This window comes from Lutra lutra, chromosome 9, assembly GCF_902655055.1.
Source record: "Lutra lutra chromosome 9, mLutLut1.2, whole genome shotgun sequence".
In the NCBI taxonomy this organism is placed as follows: Eukaryota; Metazoa; Chordata; class Mammalia; order Carnivora; family Mustelidae; genus Lutra; species Lutra lutra.
The window spans coordinates 89436026-89445527 of record NC_062286.1 but is presented as its reverse complement, the minus strand read 5'-3'; positions in this window follow the sequence as shown (position 1 = coordinate 89445527).

Genomic DNA, 9502 nt, shown 5'->3' with positions numbered 1-9502 from the left:
AAATTCAGTCTTTCTATTGGGCTCCATGCCAGCTATGGAGCCTACTTTAAAAAAAGATGGGGGGGAGGTGCACCTGGGTGGTTCATTTAAGCGTCTGCCTGCAGCTCAGGTGATGATCCCAGGGCTCTGGGCTTGAGCCCCACATTGTAAGGGTCTCTGCTCAACAGGACCCTGCTTCTCCCTTTCCCTCTGCCTGCCACTCCCCCTGTTTGTGCTTTCTCTCTCTGTCAAATACATAAAATCTTTAAGAAAAAGAAGACATAGAAAAAGAAGAACAGACTAAACATAAAGCAAGCAGAAGGGAGGAAATAACAAAGATTAGAGCTGAAATCGATGAAATAGAGACCAGAAAAATAATAGAGAAAACTAAAAAAAATTGTTTTAATGGGTAGAAAAGTTGGACGTTTCCCCAAAGAGGATATACAAATAGCCAATAATCATATGAAAAGATGCCAAATGTCACCAATCATTAGAGAAATGAAAATCAAAATCACAGTGAGATCATTTTATGCCCCATTAGGATGGCTACTATAAAAAAAATCAGGAAATGATGGGGTGCCTGTGTGGCTCAGTCGTTAAGCGTCTGCCTTCAGCTCAGGCCATGATCCCTGGGTCCTAGGATCCAGCCCCCCATTAGGCTCCCTGCTCAGCAGGAAGCCTGCTTCTTGCTCTCCCACTCCCCCGCCTGTGTTCCCTCTCTCACTGTGTCTCTCTCTGTCAAATAAATAAGTAAAATCTTAAAAAAAAAAATCAGGAAATGAGAAGTGTTGGCGAGCAATTGGAGTCCTTGTGGACTGTTGGTAGGAGTGTACAAGAGTACAACCACTATGGAAAAGAGTATGACAGTTTCTCAAAAAATTAAAAATAGAATTATTATATGATCCAGCCATCCCATTTATGTGTGTATATACACAAGAAGTGAAAGCAGGATCTTGAATTGATACTTACACACATATCTTCCTAAAAGCTTTATTCACAATAACCAAGAGGTAGAAGCCATCCATGTCCATTGACAGATTAATGGATAAACAAAATGTGGTTGTATTGGTTATATATATAATGGAATTTTATTCAACCTTAAAAAGAGGAAATCCTGTCACAGGCTATCCTATGGATGAAGCTTGAGGACAATGTACTATGGGAAGTAAGCCAGTCACCAAAAGGCAAAAACTTGTATGAGGTATCTAAACTAGTCAGATTCAGAGAAACAGCAGATTGAATGGTGGTCACCAGGGGAGGGAGAAGGAGGAAACAGAGAGCTGTTTAATGTGTGTAGCGTTTCAGTTTTGCAAAAAGGAACAAGTTCTGGAGATGTGTTTAACAACAATGCAATTATACTTAACACTACTGAAATGTACACTTAAAAATGGTTAGGATGGTAAATTTCATGTTATATATTTTTTACAATTAAATTTTTAAAATTATTTTTAAAAATAGAGAAAATCAATAAAACCAAAAGTTGGTTTTTGAAAAGATTTTGAAAAGTGACAAACCTTTGGTTAGATTGACCAAGAAAAATAGGCTCAAATTACTAAAATCGAGAATAAAAGAAAGGATATTAATACTGACTTAAAGAAAAAAGATCGTAAGGGAATACTGTGAACACTTATATGCATCATATGTTTGTGAATTAGATAATTTAGATGAAGTGGACTAATTCATAGAAAGAAACTACAAAAATGACTCAGGAAGAAATAGAAAATGTGAATATACCTGTATAAGAGATTGAATTGGAATTAAAAAACATGCAGGAGCACCTGGGCGGCTCAGTCATTTGAGCTACCAACTCTTGGTTTAAGCTTGGGTTTTGATCTCAGGGTCGTGGGATAGAGCCCTGTTTGGGGCTCTGTGCTCAGTGTGGGTTCTCTCTCTCTCTCCCCCTCTGCCCCTTACTCTGTTTTCTGTCTCTCAAATAAATAAATAAATAAATAATTTTCAAAAAGAATAAAAATAAGGGGCACCTGGGTGGCTCATCCATTAAGTGCTTGCCTTTGGCTCAGGGGATGATCTTCAGGTCCTATGATGAAGCCTTGCCCCAGGCTTCCTGCTCACTGGGGAGTCTGCTTCTCCTTCTTTCTCTGCCCCTTCCCCCTGCTCATGTATGCTCTCTCTCTCTCTCTCAAACAAGAATCTTTAAAAAGTAATAAAAATAAAAATTTTTAAAAAGCATCCAACAATGAAAAGCCCAGGTCCAAATAGCTTCACTGGTGAATTCTAAACTTTTAAAGAAAAATGGATGCCAATCCTTCTTAAACTCTTCAAAAAATTAGAAGAGAATGGAACACTCTCTAAAGTATTACCCTGATTCCATACTCAGGAAAAAACAACAAAACTACAGACCAATATCCTTTATGAATATGCATGAAAAAATCCGCAGTGAAATTTAAGCAAACAATCCAGCAGCTTCTAAAATGGATTATACCAAGTAGGACTTATCCCAGGAATGTGAAGTTAGTTCACACACAAAAATCACCCAAGGTATTACAAAATATTGATAGAATTAAATGACAAAACCACATGATCATCTCAACAAGTTCAGGAAAAAGCATTTAATAAACTCCAATCCCTTTCATGATAGATATAATCAACCCGGTAGGAACAGAAGGGAATTCCTCACCTGTTAAAGGGTATCTACAAAACCCACAGTTGATATTGTATTTAATGGCAAAAGACAGAAGATTTCCTTCTAAGATCAGGAACAAGACAAAGATGTCCTTTTTCATTATTTCTGTTTAACATTGTACTAGAGGTTCTAACCAGGGCAACTAGGGAAGAAAAACAAATAAAAGGTATTCATGTAGAAATGGAAGACATAAAAATACCTCTTTCTTTTTTTTTTTAAAGATTTTTATTTATTTATTTGAGATAGAATGAGAGAGAAAGAGAGAGAGCCCAAGTGAGCATGCACAAGCACGGGGAGCAGCAGGCAGAGGGAGAAGCAGACGCCCTATAGAGCAGGGAGCTGGATGCGGGGCTTGATTCCAGGTCCATGGAATCATGACTTGAGCTGAAGGCAGCCACTCAACCCACTGAACCACCCAGGCGCCCCAAAAATACCTCTTTCACAAATGACATAGTCTTGTATATGGAAAACTCATAAGAGTTCTAAAAAGAAAAAAAAATCTACTAGAATAAACAAGTTCAACAAGTTTGCATGACACAAGGTCAATTAAAAATCAGTTGTCTGGGACACCTAGGTGGCTCAGTCAGTTAAGCCGCTGCCTTTGACTCCCAACATCCTGGGATCAAGTCCCGCATTGGGCTCTCTCTCTTTCTGACAAATAAATAAATAAAATCTTTTAAAAAAAAGTTTAAAAAATCACTTGTCTTCTGTAAAATAACAATGAACAATTGGAATTAAGAAAACAGTTCCATTTAGAATACATCAAAAGTCCCGCATTGGGCTCCTTGCTCGGCAGGGAGCCTGCTTCTCTCTCTGCCTCTGCCTGATACTCTGCCTATTGTGCTCTCTCTCTCTCTCTTTTTCTGACAAATAAATAAATAAAATCTTTTTTAAAAAAGGTTAAAAAAATCACTTGTCTTCTGTAAAATAACAATGAACAATTGAAATTAAGAAAACAGTTCCATTTAGAATAGCATCAAAAAGAATAAAATGAATAAGTTTAACTAAAGAAATGTAAATTTGTAGACTAAAAAGTACACATTTCTTTTTAAGATTTTATTTATTTATTTGACAGAGAGAGATCCCAAGTAGGTGGAGAGGCAGGCAGAGAGAGAGAGAGAGAAGGAAGCAGGCTCCCCATTGAGCAGAGAGCCCAATGCAGGGCTCGATCCCAGGACCCTGGGATCATGACCTGAGCCAAAGGCAGAGGCTTTAACCCACTGAACCACCCAGGCGCCCCAAGAGTACGCATTTTTTAAACGAGTTAAAGGAGATCCAAATAAATGGAAAGATACCCCATTTCATCAATTGGGCAAAAATATTTGTCCACCCAAAAACTTGCATGCAAATGTTTATAGCAGCACAATTCGTAACAGCCAAAGGTGGAAACAATCCAAATGTCCATCAACTGTAAATTTAGAAACAAAATGTGGTATACACATATAACATACAACAATATTATCTGGTAAAAAAGGAGTGAAGAACTGATACATGCTTCAATGTGGATAAACCTTGACAACATTATGCTAATTGAAAGAAACTAGTCACAAAGACAACATATTATATAATTGAATTTTTAAAAAGATTTTATTTATTTACTTATTAGAGACAGAAAATACAAGCAGGGGAGCGGCAGGCAGAGGGACATGGGCAGGGAGCCTGATGCAGGGATCCATCCCAGGAACCTGAGATCATGACCCGAGCCAAAGGCAGATGCTTAACTGACTCAGCCACCCAGGCGTCCCTATAAAATTCAATTTATATGAAATGTCCAGAGTATGCAAATTCATAAACACATAAACAACAGAAAGTTGGCTAGTGGTTGCTAAGGGATGAGAGGGGGGATTGGGAGTGACTGCTAACATATATGGGGTCTCTTGTTAGGGTGATGTAATCATCCTATAATTAAATCATGGGGTGGCTGACTAACATTGTGAATATACTAAAAAAAAAAAAAAAAAAAGAAAAAGAAAAAAATCACTGACTTAAATAAATCCTCTGGAGAGCGTAGATATTTTTGTTGAGGTAGACAATCCACCTGGTTAGATTCAAACCACAACTTCCAACTCCCTTTCTGTGGTCTGTGATTCCAAAGTCAGTTCACCTCCCAGAGCATGGATTGGGCTATTCAAGTTCTGTCCCAGTGTGTGCCACCTAGTGGCCAGTTGAGGACCGCGGTCTGTCAGTTCAGCCTGTCTTCGCTGTGTTGAACAGGACCAGATCTGTGCAGGAGCTGCTCAGAAAGCAACCCCCGAGTTCATAAACAGCATTGTGGGGTCACGTCCTTACGCAGCTCTCTCGGCAATTTCCCCGTTACTTTTGTTTCCTGAAGCTTCTAGTTTTCAGTCTTCTAATCAGAAAACTGAGGCTTGACCTATGCAGTTCTGTCATGCACTTCTGCCTCTGGGGCCAAGCAGCAGGAGGACAGAGGTGGAACTAAAGCAACACAGTGTTCACCCTCTTGGGACTACAGCTGCCCCAGATGAAGTTTTTCCCCTTCAGAGTTTTGGCTCCTGGGTCCCAAGTAAATGGAAATTCTCACGGGTTCTTTTCACAGGCTATTCTCTTGGACTGGAAAGCCCCCTGTCCCGTTCTCCATCTGCAAAGCTCTTTGCCTTGTCTTTCAGACCCCAGTTCAGCTGTCACCCACTTTGGGAAGTCTTTCCCAAAGAAGACTTGGAAGTCTTGTGATAACAGTCACAAGAGATAAGACTATTTAAATGAACCATTCTCCCCTCTGAGCAATCTGTGTATCCTACTCCTATTTCTAATGTCAGTTCTTTTACTGCATGATGTTCTGAGGCATTTTTTTATGGCTCCTGGTACTCTGTGAACGTTCCAAGGCTGAAACATTTATTGCTGCTTCACTGGCTTGTAGTGCAGTGGCTGACAAAAGTTTACATTCGGGGCGCCTGGGTGGCTCAGTGGGTTAAAACCTTTGCCTTTGGCTCAGGTCATGATCCCAGGGTCCATGGATCAAGCCCCGCATTGGGCTTTCTGCTTGGTGGGGAGTCTGCTTCCCCCTCTGTCTCTGCCTGGCTTTCTGCCTACTTGTGATCTCTGTCTGTCAAATAAATAAAATCTTAAAAAAAAAGTTTATGTTTATTAAATCTTTCTTGAATTTGTTTACTTTTCGTTTACCCTCTCCGCACTTCTAATTTGTGTCCTTTTATCTGGCATCAGATATTCATTAAGCTCATTAGACTTGTGTATGAACCAAGTAGGTGATGAGCAAGGGCCTAGGGGATTTGAACATACAAACATTAGTGCATGGACTTTAATAACCTTTGGTCTTTTTAAGGCTCTTGTTTCCTTTTTTTTTTTTTTTTTTTGCCTGTATTCTGGTAGAAGTTGCCAGAAAACTTAGTTCCAGATAGTTTAGGACTCATCATTTTCCAAAATAGAGAATAATGTGTAAGAATGATACCTCCTGATTAAATGTGGGGCTTGGGGGATTAACTAGAAAGCAGTATGAATAATTTTCAAAATGTTGATATGTTGACCCCCAATATAATCCCTCTTATGGGATTTAACATGGTGCTAAAGATAGATGGCAAACAAATATCCTTTTAGCAAGCTGCTCATGCTTGTCTCTAGTATTTTGGGGACTGAGATCTTCTTGGGCTGTATAAACACAACTTAGATTTCTAGGAGGGAATACGAGCCCAGTCTCCTGCTGGCACAATTTTAGATTTAAGAAGCCATTCTGGGGGCACCTGGGTGGCTCAGCAGGTTAGGGCCTCTGTCTTCGGCTCAGGTCATAATCTCAAGGTCCTGGGATCTAGTCCCACATTGGGCTCTGTGCTCCGCAGGGATCCCGCTTCCCTCTCCCCCCTTCTGCCTGCCTCTCTGCCTACTCGTGATCTCTCTCTCTGTCAAATAAATAAATAAAATCTTAAAAAAAAAAAAAAGCCATTCTGACCTATGCACCAGTTAGTGACAATCATCAAGGGGACATCTACTTGATCTTGTGGCATCAAAAATTCTAATATGACAGTAGGATTGGAAAGTAAAGAAGGAAATCCCAAGGTTTTAGAAGGGAGAAGAAATTACATTTTTCCTTCCCAAACACTGAGGTCTCCCCAGTGGAGAAGTCGAGTCAGGTGAGGCAATCACCGCACTTGTACAGTCCCCTGTTGACTGGTGATTCTAGAAGGTGAGGGGGTGAATCTGAGGCACCGAACTCATGACCCACCCAGTAAGGTCTTAAGGTTTGGGGGATCACAGTACAGCTTAGGGAGCACACCTGGAACAGAGCTTTACTCTCCACTCTGCTAAGAGTGAGAAGTCACGTAGGAGCCGCTTTAAAAAGCTCACCAGTGCTCCATGGATGAAGGAAAATTTGCCAACAACAAAGAGGTAAACGATATTGCAGACTCATATTTAACCCATTTAATAAAGCACATTAAAAAAATAAAGTTAGGAAAGGGGGAGGAGTCAAGATGGCAGTGAAGTAGCAGGCTGAGACAACATCAGGTAGCAGGAAATCAGCTAGATTAGCTAAACATTACGAACACCTACAAATCCAATGAGAAATCGAAGAAAAGATCATCAATTCTAGAAACAGAAAATCGACCACTTTCTGAAAGGTAGGACCTGCGGAGAAGTGAGTCTGAAGCGACGGGAAGATAGACCGCAGGGGGAGGGGCCAGCTCCCGGCAAGCAGCGGAGCAACAGAGCACAAAATCAGGACTTTTAAAAGTCTACTCCACGGAGGGACATCGCTCCAGAGGCTAAACTAAACATCGCTCCATTCACCCGCGTGGGGTGAAGCCCACGCGGGGTGAGCGTAACTCCAGGTCCCTCGGGATCACAGAAGGACCAGGGGTGTCTGAGCGTCTCAGTGCTCGCAGGTATTAGAGCAGGGAAGCCGGCTACAGCGACAAAGCCAAGGAGTGAGCTCTCAGCTCGGGGTTACCTTGAACCGGTCGCAGGCTGGGTGAGCTCGGAGCGCGGCCGGAGGCCACGGAGACGGAAGCAACCCAGCACTTTTCTCCAAGCGTGAGCGACTGGGCAACTTTTCTCCAAACACGACCAGAGGCCAGGGGCATGGGAGCAATTGGGTGCTTTTCTCTGAGAGCACACTGAGGAGCAGGACCCCGAACTCTCAGCTCCTCCAGGCTGGAGACTGGGAGGCCGCCATTATCATTCCCGTCCTCTGGAACTCTACAGAAAGTGTTCAGGGAACAAAAGCTCCCGAAAGCGACCCCCAGCAGATTACTTAGCCCGGCTCCTGGTAAGGGCGGGGCAATTCCACCTCGGGCAAAGATAATTGAGAATCACTACAACAGGCCCCTCCCCCATAATATCAGCAAGAAATCCAGCCAAGACCAACTTCACTTACCAAGGAGAACAGTGGAATTCCAGAGGAGGAGAAAGCATGAGAAATCATGACTTTCTCCCCATGATTCTTTAGTCCTGCAGTTAATTATTTTTTTTTCTTCTGCTAAATTTTTTTTTAACTTTTACCCTTTCCTCTTTTAACTTTTTTTAACTACTTTATCTTAACAATACCTTACCAAAAATATAATAACAATAATAATAATAATAATCATCTTTTTTGAACCTTCATTATTATAGTCATATTTTATCTTCCATTGTATCTAACTATATTTTTTGTATATACATATATTTTCATTTTTAAAATATTTTTTCCTTATTTGTTTTCTTTTTTTTTCTTCTTGTTTATCCCCTTTCTCCCTCTCACGATTTGGGGTCTCTTCTGATTTGGTTAAAGCACATTTCCCTGGGGTCTTTGTCACCCTTTTAACATTTTATTTGTTCCTTTATATATTCTTATCTGGACAAAATGACAAGGCAGAAAAACTCACCACAAAAAGAAGAACAAGAAGCAGTACCAAAGGCTAGGGACCTAATCAATATGGGCATTGGTAATATGACAGACCTAGAGTTCAGAATGACGATTCTCAAGGTTCTAGCCAGGCTCGAAAAAGGCGTGGAAGATATTAGAGAAACCTTCTCGGGAGATATAAAAGCCCTTTCTGGAGAAATAAAGGAACTAAAATCTAACCAAATTGAAATTTAAAAAGCTATTAATGAGGTGCAAAAAAAAATGGAAGCTCTTACAGCTCGGATAAATAAGGCAGAAGAAAGAATTAGTGACATAGAAGACCAAATGACAGAGAATAAAGAAGCTGAGCAAAAGAGGGACAAACAGCTACTGGATCACGAGGGGAGAATTCGAGAGATACGTGACACCATAAGACAACACAACATTAGAATAATTGGGATTCTAGAAGAAGAAGAAAGGGAGAGGGGAGCAGAAGGTATATTGGAGAGAATTATTGGAGAGAATTTCCCTCATATGGCAAAGGGAACAAACATCAAAATCCAGATGCAAAGAACGCCCCTCAAAATCAATAAAAATAGGTCCACATCCCGTCACCTGATAGTAAAATTTACAAGTCTTAGCGACAAAGAGAAAATCCTAAAAGCAGCCCAGGAAAAGAAGTCTGTAACATACAAGGGTAAAAACATTAGATTGGCAGCAGACTTATCCACAGAGACCTGGCAGGCCAGAAAGAACTGGCATTATATATTCAAAGCACTGAATGAGAAAAACATGCAGCCAAGAATACTATATCCAGCTAGTCTATCACTGAAAATATAAGGAGAGGTAAAAAGCTTCCAGGACAAACAAAAACGGAAAGAATTTGCAAACACCAAACCAGCTCTACAGGAAACATTGAAAGGGGTCCTCTAAGCAAAGAGAGACTCTGAAAGTAGATCAGAAAGGAACAGAGACAATATACAGTAACAGTCACCTTACAGGCAATACAATGCCACTAAATTCATATCTCTCAATAGTTACCCTGAATGTTAATGGGCTAAATGCCCCAATCAAAAGACACAGGGTAT